The following is a 15,955-nucleotide window of genomic DNA, read 5'->3' as shown; positions in this document are numbered from 1 at the left end:
TGAGTAGTTAGTGGTTGGTTGATTGCCAAAAATGTGGCTTTGTGCTAGTTTTCGCTTTGACAAAGGAAGCATGACGGGAATTCGAGAATGTTTGAAAGTCCCGCCAAAATTTATTTGCACTCACTCCTCATTAACTTGGAAGGGTGATTCTGAAACTACTGGACACTTGACAAAGACAAAAAAAAAGTTTGCATCAAGGACTTTTTTTCCAGATTTTGTGCTTCCAACATTCCTCTGCCAACTTCGGAGATCCTATCTGACGGGTCATGTGTCTTGTTAGAATAAAGTCCGAAAATCGACTCAGAATTGGAGTGAACAAACTTCGAAACATTCAAGACTTCTTGTCAGAAAGGGGGGGTCAGGGGGCATGTTAGAGATAGCTCACCTGAAATGGAGAGGAAATTCTTAAAGATTCTCGCCAATGGCGTGACATTCCAAAAATAGGTTTTGTTTTTTCACTCCACGAGACAAATTTCTCATGACCGCAATGGCAGTGTTGCCACTCTGGATCCATTTCAGATTGACCTAAAGCTGACTGTGCCTGATTAATTGATTGGGGTTCAAGATCTTTGTTCGCATATGTCATTTCATTGTAGTAGGATAGTCTTAGGTAGGCGCTTCGTGCACCGTTATAGATAATTCAACGCCAGCTCATGGCGTCACTGTTGAAGTGTTGACAGTTGAAATATATGACCATTTCATGAGATTTTTGTCTCTTTAAATTATTTGGAGCCCTCGAAGAACAATGAAGTAAAGAATGTAGAATTCCATTGGCAGTTCCCAATGGAAGACTTCCTTGGCATGAGTTAACTTTGGATATATTCTGTATCACCGATTTGGATGGTCAATTTGATTAGAAGTGTGCATGCACTTAATTTAGAAAATCGACCAGATTGTGTTAAGAGACCAGATCTCCCCTAGTTGACACGATTCGAGTCTTTCTTCGTCTGTGCTCACAATCTTTCATGTCATAAGAGACATTTTGGATTGATAGAGACAGCAGTGTGTGACATTTAAGTGAGATTTTGATCAGGCGACATCCATGTAAGTCCAGGAGATGGTGGCTCGAATCTTCCCTGAGTTGGTAGGAAAACTGGCTTTTCTCGAAACACGAAACAATGAGTTGAACACTGGAAGCTATCTTCGGTCCGTCGTCTGAATTTCAAATACAAATGCATTCCACATCCACATCTCGATCTAGAGTCTTTCGCCTGTATTCGAGATGATTCGAGCTCGTCAGAGTTTCTTACTACAACCACCACCACCACCACCACTACCATTAGTAGTACAAGTAGATAGAGCAGCAGCAATTGGTTCTTGGTCTTGGGCACTTTTGAAAAGTGGAGGCTTCATATTCAAATTCACCCAAGTGTGGAGAGGTGATCGTTCAAGGCTCGTCGTGAAAAGACAAATACCAAGTAAATGCCTCCCTCCAAGATCCTCGAGGGCTGTTAAACGAGTATGGTAAAAGAACCCGGTGACATTTGACAGATGTCATCAATATCTTGTCGCCGGCTCAAAATTTTACAGCTCGACCGAGTCATGTTCGCTTCTGATCATTTCACCGAGCATAAGGCATTTTGAGCTACGCACTCGGCCATAAGCACTGCCCAAATCGGTGCCAAGCTCCGAGCTCGAACTCTCTCATTCCATCGGGTGGGTTCGAAATTGATCCAGTGCCTTTTATTCACAGTGCTTGAACGCTGGGATCTGGTCGGTGCTTGGTGGCTGGTCTTGTGTGCAGTTCGTGGCGGCATTTCTATCTTTGTCCAACCTTTTTCAGAGCCTCCACGACATGTGTACATGACATCTATGCAGTCAGCACCCATTTCCATAAACTATCAAGACTCCCTTCTTCGCGTCCAAAGACAAAAGATCAGATCTTTCAAATTTAAGACCATAACAAAACACTTGGTTTCCAGCCAACATATTCGATAACTCACATCAAATTTGCATCCCTCTCTTATAGAATGACACAGCACATAGTACAAGGAGGTGTCCAGAGTTCTTTCATGATTTCATACCTGTAGCTCACTTTCCGGGACCCGTTAGGAGTCCATAAGTGGAACTGTTTCACATTCTCTGAAACAGCATTCCGATTCCTACTATGTACTGTAGGTAGATGTGATAGGGAGATATCATCTACCCTTGACCATCGATATACCTACTGGATAACAGCCTCGGGTCCGAAATAAGAGTTACCTTTGTCCATGATGTGCAGCTAGGGAGACACATTCAAAGCCTCCATCTATCCGTTCGAAGCAATCTGTGAATCTAAATGAGAATCTCGATCTCTCGCTGAAAGTGACAAGAACGCAAGACAAAAAGAAAGATTCCAGATAACTCGGATTCCGATAACACGACAGACCTCGAATTCGAACGAGACAAGTGAGCACCTTGAGCTCCTTGATCCTGATATAATTAACGAATGTCCCAATCCGTGAAGAGGTATGCAAAGCAAACGTTTCGTAAATATGGTTTAGGGTGGCCATAAATGATGGAAAACGACGACCCGCTCTCTTCCTCATCTCGGCACCTTCTCTGAGAGATGAAGGTATCGACTGGGCCATAAACTAAAGATGATTAGAGAAAGTTCCTTCCCCATTCTGTCCAATCATGTCCTACATTTGGGAATCCCTACCGGAATATCTTTGACTAACCCAAAAGGGATCATGTCAATATCATCATTGAGATTGGTATTTCAATATAACTAATTGTTATTTCTTTAAAAGTCAAAGTTCTTTGCCCAAGAAAGATTGCGTCAGTAGAGCATTTATGAATTGATTCTCACGCCCACGGGCTTGGGTGGCATTTAAACCCGGAATGGCTTGCCTACTATTTAAATGTGACCCAATTCTCTCGGGAGTCGAACGAGAGAGGGTAGGGAGAGCAACTCTTGGATGTGAAAACCCAAAGTATGTGTCACCAAGCTGTCTCAGAATTCATTGGCATCTCAAACGAACGAACGATTTGCCTGCTTGTTCCTCCCTACCCCTCTATTTTTGACGCGCTATTGGGCTGTGCCTTGCATTGAAAAAAATTCAAGCGTTTCAGATCACTTCTCATGTCAACAAAATTCCGCTCGGCATTATCGGTCTTTGTCATCTCCTCTTGACTGTGAAATTGGGAGAAGAATTCCCGTTCGGAATCTCTGTCACGACCTCTCTGGATATATATCGAGCTTCTCGGGGTCCCAAATCAACTAATAGAAGAGAGCCCTTTGCTTCCTCGAATCAGACATTTTGTCAGGTTCGAGGAGTCCTGAAAGGTTCACTCTTAATGACCTCTAAATGGGCTTGAACGTTTATTAAGACCCCTTTTTCTTAGCCTTTCTCAGCCTCGCTCCAATCGAAGCGATTGAAGTGAAATTTACGGGAAGGGAGGAAATTGGAAACAGGGGATGTTCAATCTCTCTTTCTCTCTTTCTCTCTTTATCAGTCATGCTTAAGTAATTCTGAATGGTTCTTATCTCTTGCCTCCACCCAAGATGAAGACCACGATGTTGATGATGATTTTATCCATTGAGGAAATTTCCTTCAACCTAATTAAGCTATGGATTCCATCGATTTAGGTCAATCAATTGAGACGAGACGAGAGAGGAGAAAAATCTCAAGTGTATCGAAATCATGTTAATCCGAGAAGATACCTTTCAAAGATACTCCACACATCCATCCTCTTTAGACCAGTTTCAACAGGACCATGATTTCAAGGGGTTATTACATGAAAGTGAGTAAGAGATATAAATCTACATCTGCATAGCAATGGTAGACCGGTTTAGCAACTACTATCCTTTAAACATACATTGCATGCTTCCATTTCAATAGGAAATGGAAGAAGATAGAATTATGAGGGAGATACGACATCCAGTGAAAAAGTCCGCTCCTCATTTCAGAGAGGGGAGAATTCAATCGGAGTGCGACACTGAAAAGGTGTGACCGAATTAACATTTTGGGAAGTTGGAACTGACTGTGCCATGTGGACGACACATTTCGAATCGCATGTTCCTTGAGAACATTTCCTCGACTGAGATCGATGGCCAGATACCATAAGTGTACTGCAGTGGGTTGTTCGGCGGTTGCTATTTGCATGTCTTCTCGGTTTCAGAAAACCATCGGTTAATTGGGAAAAACACATTTTTTTTTCTCGACGGACACAAGTGGAATGCTTTGATTGGCAAGCCGCAAATACCACGAGAGCCACTCACATGAAATTCAATTAATTAGCATCCACCATGGAGGCCAAACCATCACCAATGTGGTTATTGAACCTTAAATGTCAACCGACTTGGTTTTACAGCCCCACTTCTTGTTTGTCTCTTTGGCAGAACCTCGATCCACAACGCACTTGCCAACCTTTTGACGGGAACCAAATCTCGTGTGTGGCTTTTGATTGGCGTCAATAATATGGTATTTCGTGTTTGTCAGCATTTCATGTCGGAGAAATCAGCGCTCTCTCACGTGAATGCTACACGGAGCCTTAGCCGTATTCCCATGACATTAGAAACGATGGTAACTTTATTCCCAATTCCTATTCCTGGAATGTACGTAGTTCGCTGCCTCCTTGTTCAGGCGCTCAATCCCAATCCTCCAATCACAGTAAGCAAGGTGTGAAAGATCTCACCTTCAGCGCGACGCTCGGCCAATCAGAATTCAAGTTCCCTCGTCAAGGTGTCAGATTTCACACCTTGAGAACGGGCAACTCATCCTGAAGAGAGGGCGGTACTTATGAAGGCGAACACGACGCGAATAGCATTGTCTATAAATGGAGCATTGATAATATCCACCTTAAGATGGGTGGGACAGAATTTTTTTTGGTAAACCATTCTTCTACTCAGGTTTGCTAGTATGAATGGATTAAATACCACTGAATGAAAGGTACTCGTACTACTTCAAGACAAAAGGCCACTTCCATGTTGCAGCTCTTTGCTCACCAACGCTGAAATCTGTGAAAGAGCGTGTTTTCCATTGATCAGCACCATACATTATGAGCCTTAGCAGACGGGTGGAATTCGGGAGAATGGTGCCATTTAGAGACCACCAACCCTGTCAGCACCAACCAATATGGCTTCACTCACTATGCATGGAATGGACGGAGAGGTAGAAGTGGTTTTACTCTTCAATCTGGGTGGTGGTTGGGCCGAATGCAAGGGAGGCGGGTTGAAGCGATCATCGCCTTTGTCATCATCATCATCATCAAGATCGCCGGCATTGCTGCTTTCGACGGGAAGTGCCTTGAAGCAAATTTAACTGGGCAAGCCAGTTGGCCGGGCACTCAGTGTAATGTGGCCGGTGGTGAATACCTACTTATACCTCCAGTACGCAACGTCTAACCTGATGATCACTTCAAGCTGGGTGAGAAGTTCATGTCATCCATCTCTTTGTTACGGAATTTCTAGTACACCTCTATCAATCAGGGTCGCTTAAGGTATTTGTCTTGGAATGGTTTCTTCGATTACATTGGATTAGGAACATATTTGAGAGAAGGTGTTACATATGATAAACATGTTATTGCCGGTAACACAATGAGCTAGTTTGCTCAGCTCAAGTCCATTCTCTATACTGTCACACAACATGCCGTGTTTAGTGGAAATTCAAAAGAGCATAATACGCGTATTTAGCATGAGGTAGGGTTTTAGGTTACCAGACATTCATCATTTGGCTTTGGCAATCCTGAATGGCTTGTAAGCAAGACTCCAAGGTAATTCTAGGTCTCACTAGACCGATACCCATTTATTTACTCAATGAGATAGTTAACAAGGCTACCCAGAGGGGCGTTCGATCGCCTTACGTGGTATTCAGGTTTGCCAAAAGAGAAAATCCCTATTCTTTGATTCCACAAAATTGTCATTCACAATTTCTCAAGTGAACTCGACATTCTTCAGAATTTTGTTTCGACTAAGGCGCACTTATTCCTAGTCCTGCTTTTATTCGTTTGTTTCATACATCGCTAAGTTAAGATTTTTCCCAATCAGACTCCGTGGGAAGATCCTGTGGATATTAGCATCCCTGAAATCTCTAGAAACTCGTGAATAACAGCTCAATCTTATGATTTATGAGTAGACATGAAAATTGGCACGTCACAACCACGACCTGGAATCCTCGACGTGAAGAAGGAACCTTATGATGCCCCCAGTTGATAACTAAACTTTCATAAGCCCTCCAAATAATAACGAATTATGTCCGGTTGAAATTTTCCTTCCTCGCCATCAAAAGACACAATTGAAAAGTTACTTGCTTGGAAGAAGAAGGAGAAGAAGTAGCCTGTGCACATTCAAGCACGGTATAAAGTGCTTTGGGTGCTTCATATCTCCCTATCAACACATCAAATTCCAGCCTGGCATTGGTCGACGACGTACCTGTGCACTATAATACCTTCGCTTGATCTTTATTTGAAGCCCTCCAACAACTATAAACACCAATCTCTAGCACGCAATCAGATAAAACACTTTCAGTTCCAAGCTAGATTGGATGGCAATAGAACGGAAAAGGCTCATCTAGCTCTGGTTTAAAATCTATGAAAGTTCTTTGAGTGCTATAAGAGAAGCGATTTGAGCTCTAAAAAGTGCCCGCAAGGCAAAGTAGATCCTCGTCGTCGTGGTAGTGGTCCGTCCACCTCTGGAGATGCACTGATATCAAGTTGAGCTTCACTTTTCATCACGTTTATCTGGCTTAATGATCATCATCCAGCCCCAGTCTCGGAGATGGAATCAAAATTAGGCTCAAATTGAAAATTGTTCACGCTCAAACGAGGGAATTTCGTTTCATCACTTATTCATTTTTTTGAGATCTTCATTCGTCGTCGCAGTATTCATCTCATGCTATTCCATTCACCATGTGGCCAATGGATAGATAGGAAAACAACAATGCCACCACTTGATAATAGACCAAAAAGTGTGTGGTTTGTTCCTCTTATCTGCAGTCATAAAATCTTGGGAAGCATGTTTACTAAAACTCACAGACGTGATCTTTCAAATTCAGTGAAAAAGTTCCTCTTTTTAACAGAAACAGCACATTAAAGTACGTACGTTCAATGCACTAAAACTTTAGTACAAATGTCTGATTCCAATGATGACGAACTTTGGACTTTGTATGAGAAAAGTGGAAAAAAACTTGATTCTTTCATCACGGTTCTAGACAATCAATTTAACTAGACATTCATGAAACTGGCTGGTTTTGAGCCATAACCTCATTGAAGATCCTTGTTACGTACATATCTATGGTCGTTCCTCAGCTGTCAATTCGAGCACTTCATTTAGATAAACTAAGTTGGTTGGTTATCTTCTCATTCGAGGGTGCCTTCTGCTGCCATGTCTCCGATTACTGTTTCAACAGAGGTCCTTCCCAACCCAATAAATCAAGGGGAAATTAATTATCTGTGGAATAAGGGGATGATGGCCACTGGATAGGTTGGCAGTTGGTTGTTGGTTGGTTGGTCCTCTCTTCTTCTCAGTGAGCTCAATTGAAAAGTGTCTAGATTGGTTACAAGAACAACTCAACCGAAATTCGAACCATCTGTCGTTGCATTGTTGGCAGTTAGCACGCCACCGGCAACACCACCAAACAAACAAGAGCTCCCAGACCACAGACTTAAACCGTGCCGAGCTCAATTATGTGTTCATTGATTGTTCAACTTAGATGAATCAATGCATAGGAGAATGGAAGAAAACAATCCTAAGATATTTGTTAAAGAAAGGATAGCTGTAATCTCAATGGAAAATTGAACATCTGTGAGTGAGGAAGGGATGTTTGCATTGAAATGAGGTAATCTGTTCTCTCCCAGTTTTATGTGGTAAATTCGAGCGAAAATGAATAAAGAAGTCTTCAATCTTGTTGAAAAATGGGCGGATGGGTGTGTGCACCGTGCACGAGGGGAAAACGCTCTCAAGCAAATAAATGTATACTGTAAATGATACTCCACACTTGCCAAAGAGAAGAGACCATAGTACTAAATTACGATCTAACTGCGGAACCCAAAAGAGAGACACGCGCTTTTCAGTTTCAAACTTTCAATCCACGCCCACACTCTAAAAGGGAATTTCATTTTTCCTTTTGGTGGCATTTGCGGAATTGGAGGTGGAAAATTCGCTCGAATTTTCTCTCCCAGGATTGGTGGCAAGATCAACGGTGTCAATTTGATTTTGATGCATGGATAAGCTCAACTAAAGGCATTGAGACCTATCCATGCATACCCAACAAGGCTCATTAATGAGAAATGCGAGCTTGAAAAATAGCGAAAGCCACATTTCAGTCTCCATTTAGGGTTTGGACCGGGTCCAAGTTTGCAATCCTTATTGAAAAATATCCACATTTTAAATTTCCATTCCCTTTTAGTGCTTCTCTCATGTTATGCCAGGAATTATCAATCCCGATGGGCGGCAAAACGGGTTGATTACTCGGATTTTTCCCCATCAACTCCGACAGCCCACGAAAGTGAGCAATAACCATTTTTCTTCACCGCCACGACCAAGCTCTTAATCACAAGTTCACTCTGCTCTACCTACAAACTATCTGACTCGTGAACAAATGTACATAGAGCGATGGTTAGAAGAGAGGAAGGCATGTCTGAATCGTGACCTGCCAGACTCGCTTTTCTGCTGGAAATCTTCATTCATTTGGGCCAAAACCTCGCCTGCATCCCCGCTTCGCTGAGTCAATCACTGTTACAATTACTTGAGACTCTGCAGCATAAATCCGTTGGTTTTTAATAGGAAAAAATACTATCCAATGTTCAATCCTTCGTGAAGGCGGGTGACAAAGCAATCTTAGGCAGTGGCCCCCTCTGTTGAGCCTATGATGAATTCTTCAACTGAATTTTAAGAGTGAGATGGGTGCCAGCCACTTGAGCTCCAAAGATGTGCAATTAGGCTATTGAAACAAGAGTGGAACTCACACAGATAAAACAAAGAACTCAAATATATGGGCGTAAGAGACCAACGACCACCCCTTGGTTTCCAGATTACACTTCGTTCTTTTGAGGATTTCAAAAGAGACCTAGTTCTAGCTTTTTCTAGGGATGCATTTTTTTCAAACTGTCTTCCGAGATAATTTGCATTATTTTAAGTTTTGCCATTATTTTTGGATCCCCTTACACAGAATAGGGATCGTCGTGTTTGTTTGTCCTTGATTCCCATGATCCGGTAAAGTGCGAGTTTGTCGGTCGTTTGGCCATTCTTGGGGTGGCATTGTAGGTTTTAATGGCAGGGTCACGCCAAACAAGTCTGTGTTGTCTGTTGGATTCAATGCAGGTTGGCCCTTTGGACGTGGAGCGAGAATGGACTCCTTGTGTACACTTGTTCTTTCTTTTCACTCTGGGTGGAGAAGTCCTTTGAGAGGACCAGGCTCATTTTGCATGGCTTTAATGGGGCTCTAGCTTTGTCACCTAACAATCACCCCATGCGGCGAAAAACAATATCTTATTCTACAACCACTCTATCTTTTCTATTTGAAGTGTCTCCTAACTTTTGTTTGAATTTCGGGCTCAGGCTCAGAAATTATTGCCTTTGGTCAAGGGTCACAGGATTTGTTTGGCCATTGACGACACTTGTTCCAATATGGCCATTGGGACTCGATGCTCAAATTTAGAAGCTCACTTTTGAAGCCAAAGTTGGAAACGCATTGATCCGTTGGTAAGCCTCTCTGAAAAATGTCGAAGCTAAAGTATCGAATATTGCCGGCTGGCAAATCTTCTGTCATCTTAACTTACCAACCAACCATCGAAACAAACCATCCACCAATGGAGTGAGTCTTCTTGAGGCCAACAAGGAGCAAATCTGTTGTGCCACAAAGCCCTGGTCGTTTACAGCGGCAATTAACGCCTAGCCAGGGCTTCTTCTCCTTGTACGGGAAACAGACCTTAAGATCGACCCTAGAAAAGTCCTAATTCTATCTCATCAGTCCCTGCAGCTACAAGAGTAGGCCTTGGTTCGGGTCGCTGAAGGAGCCGAGTCTATTACACTTGTAGGTTTGTGATGGAATTGGACCCTTGGGTGTGTGAGTGTAGGTGACTGATATTTGACTTAGCCATTGTTTTAGGCACATTTTACCCTCCCCAAATTCGGGTCATTCTAGCTTTTCGATGGGTCTCCATCGTCGTGTAGAAGCGCTTGCCAGATTGATAATTCTTCCATCCAATGGAAAAGTAGGTATTCTAAATGTGTATATTCTCTTGAGACAACCTGATACGTCACAAGGATCTTGGCTAGTTTTATCATGTTCCTTTAACAAAGAGAAGCAGTAAAAGCTGTAACATTTCACAGCTGTAAACCATGATGAGTCGTCCGATAAGCGAGCCAGAGGCTAGAAGGATAGGACGAACCAGTGGTTGGTGGGGACACCAATTCTAGGACACTTTCTGCCACGCAATTAAGTATCAAGAGAGAATGTCAACATTAAGAACAAATAGTATTGCATATGTAATAAGTCTTCTTCGGATTCCTCAAAAGCAAACCTGAAGCCCGAGGGTTTGTAGAATGTAAGGCCATCATTCTGGACCATTGTTGAAGACACGCTTGTAAATCCCAGGGATGCCACCATACCGGCCAAGGCGGCCAATAAATGCCAATGGTTCTTCGAAGGTTGTTGCGAAACGGAGCGACTCAACGAGTTGGGTTGACACGCTTCGCACCCAGATAAACAAAAATGATGAGAATCTGGAATTTGGAACACCACGGTAACCCGAGGTCTAATCCACTTAGTTTTTGTTGGACGTTTTATTGTGCTAGCCCAAGTGCGAGAGACCATTAGTTTGCTGGCCAGGGTCTTGTGTACAATCTTCATTGACATGATATTCATTTCCGTCGTTGGGAGAATTGGTTGACCTCCTCCTCCTTTGCCTGACAGCAGTGCAAAACCACATAAAAGAGTTCACAACGGTACAAACACAAATCAGGGATGCCATGCATCTTGCACAAATCTGGTTTTCTATCCTGTCATTCCCGCCAGATCTCAAAATCAGGAAGAACGGCAACCCTCCTGGTTTTTTTAAGGTGGAGCGCTAGAAAAACCTCACGTTTTGAGATCCTTCTTCCGGTCGTTTTCTTGGTTTTGGTCAACATGCGAAAGCAAAGTCTGAATTAACTTCTGACACGGATGGTTCCAGCTTGCTTTGTCTCCACCGTATTTGACCTCTTTCGGTTGTATCCTTTTTTTGTCGGAGAAAAGATCGGAAATTTTAAGAATGCATACTAATTGCATCCAACAAATTAATCCGAAAAAGGCGAATTCAATTTTGGTGTGTCCTCTTTTGCTTTTCATGTTCCAAGCTGGCTAAAAGTTACCCAGTTTCATTTTTTATGGTTGATTACTTCCTCCAGTCCACCTGGTTTCTGTGTCCTCCGTGACTCACAATGTTTGCCCGCATAATGAGATGAGAAGTTTTTGACCACTTTTTATGCCCCGGATTTCACGTGACACACTCCAATTTCGCCTCCATTTGGTTTTATGCCAACCTGAAGAACAATTTTAGAATTAGCTCCTTCTGCCTCTCCCCCGTCTTCACTTGGTGGCTTGAAATGTAACCATTAAAATGACGCGACTTTCTAATTCCAGATCATTTCATTAAAGCAGCCAACTACCGAGCCAAGAGTTCTTGGTTTCTTGGTGGCCATAAAACCAAGCTCGAGCTGTTTGAACTAATGTCCAACCACGAATGGATGCATCTCAAGCGAGCTGGTTCTCTAATTTAGGAGGTGGAAAGTAGGTTTGATTTGAACGAATCTGAGAAATGTTGGTTGGCAGGGTGTTTGGAATGGCTCTCGGAAAATCAGACAATGACGAGTAGTCAACGAACCCACAAACCAACGAGCGGATGGATGAGGCGTGTGGAGGCAAAAAGTGGCGGAGATATTTGTTAAAGGTAATTTACAACTCAAATTTCCCAAGCCTCTATTTACAACAACTTGTTTCGGGAATTGGTTAAGTTCTCCAACGTACCTAGCCACACTCACACCCACCTCAGAAATGCGTTGTGGTTCAAATCACTGCAAAGTATATCTTCCTCCTTCGCCTCTCTCTATTTCTGCCCCTTGGATGATAGTGCAATAATCATAGCCCTGATGTTGCGTGACATACTCGCGGCTATTTTGGCATGGAACAAGCAAAAAAGCCATGCTTCACAGTAGTTATAAAATGAGAGCTTGTGGACAAATCAAATTGGAAATAGTTCAATTTCAAATTTGAACTTCAACTAGGAAATGGTGGAAACATTATTTATAGCAAATATAGCAAACTTCTAAAAATCCGTAATAAATTTACTCTTTTTAAATGCTATTGAACATTTTTAAGTACTGTACACTCTACTCAGTCTAATTCAATGACACTCATCGCTAGGGCCGGCCAAAGTTGGCAGATAAGTATGGTCTTTATTGACAGCAATTTTCAAAAATTGCACAATAACTTGTAAATGAATTGTCCAAATCATAGGCATCAACACGTTCTGGGGGTGTAAGGGTTATATTTGCCTTCCATATCGAGCAAAATGTAGATGAAAAGAAAAATTATATCATAATATCGTCAAGCATTGGGATTTAAACCTGCTATCCATAGCGAGCAGATCTTGCCTTGCCCATGCTGCCTCCTAGACTGACCAGCATTTTGCACATCCTTAATATTTCGTGAAAATGATAAATAACAGCTCATTATCAGAAAAACAATAATGCCAGAGCGTAGCAAATTAATTGCAGAACAATTTTGATAAGAAAATCCCAGTAACGGTAAGGAAGTTAGCAAACAGAAAAAAAATGACAAGTCAATTCTTCCTAAATAACCCATCCATCTCAAAACCATTTACCCCATAAATCTTGAAAACACGTCAAGATGTGCCTGATTTACAAAGGAAAAGTTCACTACTCCAACATTTGAAGTAGAGTATCTTAAAAAATGTCAATGATAAAAGAGCTATTTCAGATGGATGGAATACATAAGCAGGTGGTTGGTAATATGTCTGGAATCTATTTCATATCTACGCGTACTTTTTTTCAAAAAGATTTTAAAAGTAAAATCAGGTAGCAAAATCAATAATTTTCTCTCAAATTGATATTACCAAAGGTTTCAATGTATTTCACTATTTCTGCAGGTTTCTTGATCAAATTTGGTTTCTCTGGGTGCTTTAGTTTAGCTTTCTCTCAGGGCGAAGAGACCTGGGCTAAAATGCAATTGTTTTTACATTTGCTCTTTTGTGAGAAAGTACCGAGGTTCTATTTGCATTTTTAGGATAAGCTTGAGCTTTTGTGAGAAATGTGAGAATTAGAGAACGACTACTAAATTGCAACAAACCAAGAAGATTTGGACAATGCAGGATGCAGTATTTAAAGGAGGTGCTAAAGGTTTCTTTTACAATACATCTTCAAAAGTATCCGTGAGCTTTTTCCTCAACTAGAATTCATAATCAACTGTCGTGAATGCCAAGGTTAACACTATTGAGGCCTTTTTCTCAGAAATTTCTTTTTGCCTGACACAAATCCTCCAAAATATTATTAATTTAATTTTTCCTTCTCCCAGCTCTAGTCGACGTCCAAGATTTGCATCCTGTATATTGTGCAAATTTTGCAAAAATATGCGCATCCAAGATTCTTCTGAAACTTTATTGCATCTGTAAATTTTGCAATTTTAAAAGCATATTTGCCATTCATTGTGCGCCCTCTGGTTCTACCATGAAGGAAGTGTTACCACACTTCTTTGTGATGACAAAAAGTTGGCACCAAATATTTTTTTCGAATTTTCTGCATGTTTTTGTCACTTGCCATGTAATATCATTTTTATCAAATGAATGTTGAACTTAAATGGTTCAAAATAATCGTCGAACAATATCCTAAAATGACGAACAATTTTGTCGATGAAAATTTGGAAGCACTGGATGTGCTAAAATCATGGTAATTCTTGCCGCGATTGTGGCGCAGCCTAACTAGCTCACACGGCAGAAATCCGATCCGGTACTTTACACGTCTTTTTAGTAACGTCACAATTAGAGGAAGAAAAACGACAACAGAGCAGCTAGATTTCTTCAAGAAAAAGCCCCGAATTCTTGCCAAAAAGGTGGTTTAGAGCCCATTCGGTGATTCTGGTCGCAATGAGCAACAACGTGCTGCTGTGCAGGTCACCGCAGGCTAGATTAGCAGAAGAGTATGGGAAATTTTTTTTTTTTATTATGCAATTTCGGCCATTTCGGCACAAAAATATTAATTTTTTCAGCATTTATGATTTTTAAAATAAATTCGTGTCAATTATGGGGAAGACAATTGTGAGATTGAAGTTTTCCCCACTTTTTCTAGAAATCTGTTTGATTTGAAAATGCAAAATTGGTTTCAGATATTTTTGCTAATTTAGCGAATGTTTTTATTTTTGAAATCATAACAATAAGAGCTTATTGTATTCATCAATCAATGAGAACGTTCCTGGAAACATTGAAAACGAGCGTAAATGAGAAACAAAACCTCAATTTTATTGACTATCAAAACGGAGTATTTGACAATATAGTCAAGGTTTTAACTGAGACTAAACTTCAATCAAACAAACTCAAGGTGCAATTAATAGAGCAAAAAAAAATTGCATTTTCCAATACCGATAATAAACGAGTTTGGATGGGGAAAACTTTAAAGTATTAATAATTTGGTGATGAATTAGCATGGGGAAATCATCGATTGCAGACAACTCCATTTTTAAATAAAGGGTAATGGCTAATCTCGACAATAGCACAAGGTTGATTGCAACAATGAGTTGACTGTGAGACTCGTTGAACGAGACTTACATAATAAAATTTAAGTGAGACTTACAATAAGTAAGTGAGCGTCTCATTCAATGAGACCGCCGCTGGTGGGACGGCACGCTCAAGCGATTACTATGCAGTGATTGAAAAAAGTTCAATACGTATTTAAAAAGAAAAAAATGCCATTTTAAAAGCCCATATGTGAAAGTTTTCATTAAATGAATGGATTTTGAACCTGGAATGATTGAAATAAAAAATTGAAAATCAACCATTTCCAGGTTGATTTGTTTGCTCATTTCATAACCATTTTCCACAAACATGATCGAGCCAGAGCAACAAAGATATTTGTTTTTGGACAGTGCATGGCAAAGGAAATGAGGGTTATAAGGCCGACAGAGTGTAAAATTTGACAGCATTTCGTGCGAAGATTTACACTCTATTTTGACGAAGTCAGATCTCACGTTCAAATTGCTTTCAGAGATGAGCCATCATGATCATCACGTTATGTACCTGACAGGAAGACGCCTTACCACTCACTCGCTCCACCACATCACACCACAATCCAGTACATAACCTTCATACCATACAGTAGTAATACAGTGCGCCGTTCATTCAAAGCTTGTTTAGTATCGTGCCTCAACTCTTTATTCCGCCGCTCAATTTGGGCAGGAACGACAGTTTGTGGAATATCGTTGAACCAGCTTACCAAATAGACCTGTATAGGGTGATTTCAGTGACACTGCGGACCCATGTTGTACAGGGAACTGCCGAGACGATTTCCTGAACAAGATTGAGCCCCGGGATTTTCCCCTTTCTTATCTTGACACCTTTGATTAATGATAGGTCAGCCGAGCACTGCCTGATAGAGAGAGAGAGAGAGAAAGAAAAAAAGCTCTGGGAAATCTGACATTTCCTCAACAATTGTGACGTTCAAGACATATGAGAACATGGTAATCATTTGTCAGCTCGTAATTGTCGGTAGAGGATTGTATTTTTATCCACTTCCTCGCTCGCCAAGATCACGACAAGTGCATGCACACAACTACCCACTGGAACTAGTATGTATGTACGAGTACGTACGGGTGAGTACCTAGTGTACGTTCTACGTACCTGAATCCGTAGCCAAATGAGGTCCCAACTCAACCATGATGGCGATTTGCCAAGGCGGGGGAAGAATAAATTGATTATTTGCGTGTTCCAGCCATGGCACTTCATTTCGAAACTTGGACCGACGTCTGTTGTTGATGACCACATT

General features: G+C 41.3%; 1 long non-coding RNA gene across 1 annotated transcript; it reads left to right on the top strand.

The window, feature by feature from the left end:
- The first annotated feature begins 4,675 nt into the window (after positions 1-4,675).
- Positions 4,676-15,626, top strand: LOC131887447 (uncharacterized). Its single transcript, XR_009374037.1, has 3 exons — positions 4,676-5,351; positions 11,547-11,853; positions 15,179-15,626. It is a non-coding gene; the product is annotated as an uncharacterized LOC131887447 (long non-coding RNA).
- Positions 15,627-15,955: the final 329 nt, after the last annotated feature.

This window comes from Tigriopus californicus, chromosome 9 (assembly GCF_007210705.1).
Source record: "Tigriopus californicus strain San Diego chromosome 9, Tcal_SD_v2.1, whole genome shotgun sequence".
NCBI classification, from domain to species: domain Eukaryota; kingdom Metazoa; phylum Arthropoda; class Copepoda; order Harpacticoida; family Harpacticidae; genus Tigriopus; species Tigriopus californicus.
This window is presented reverse-complemented; position numbering and strand designations above follow the sequence as displayed.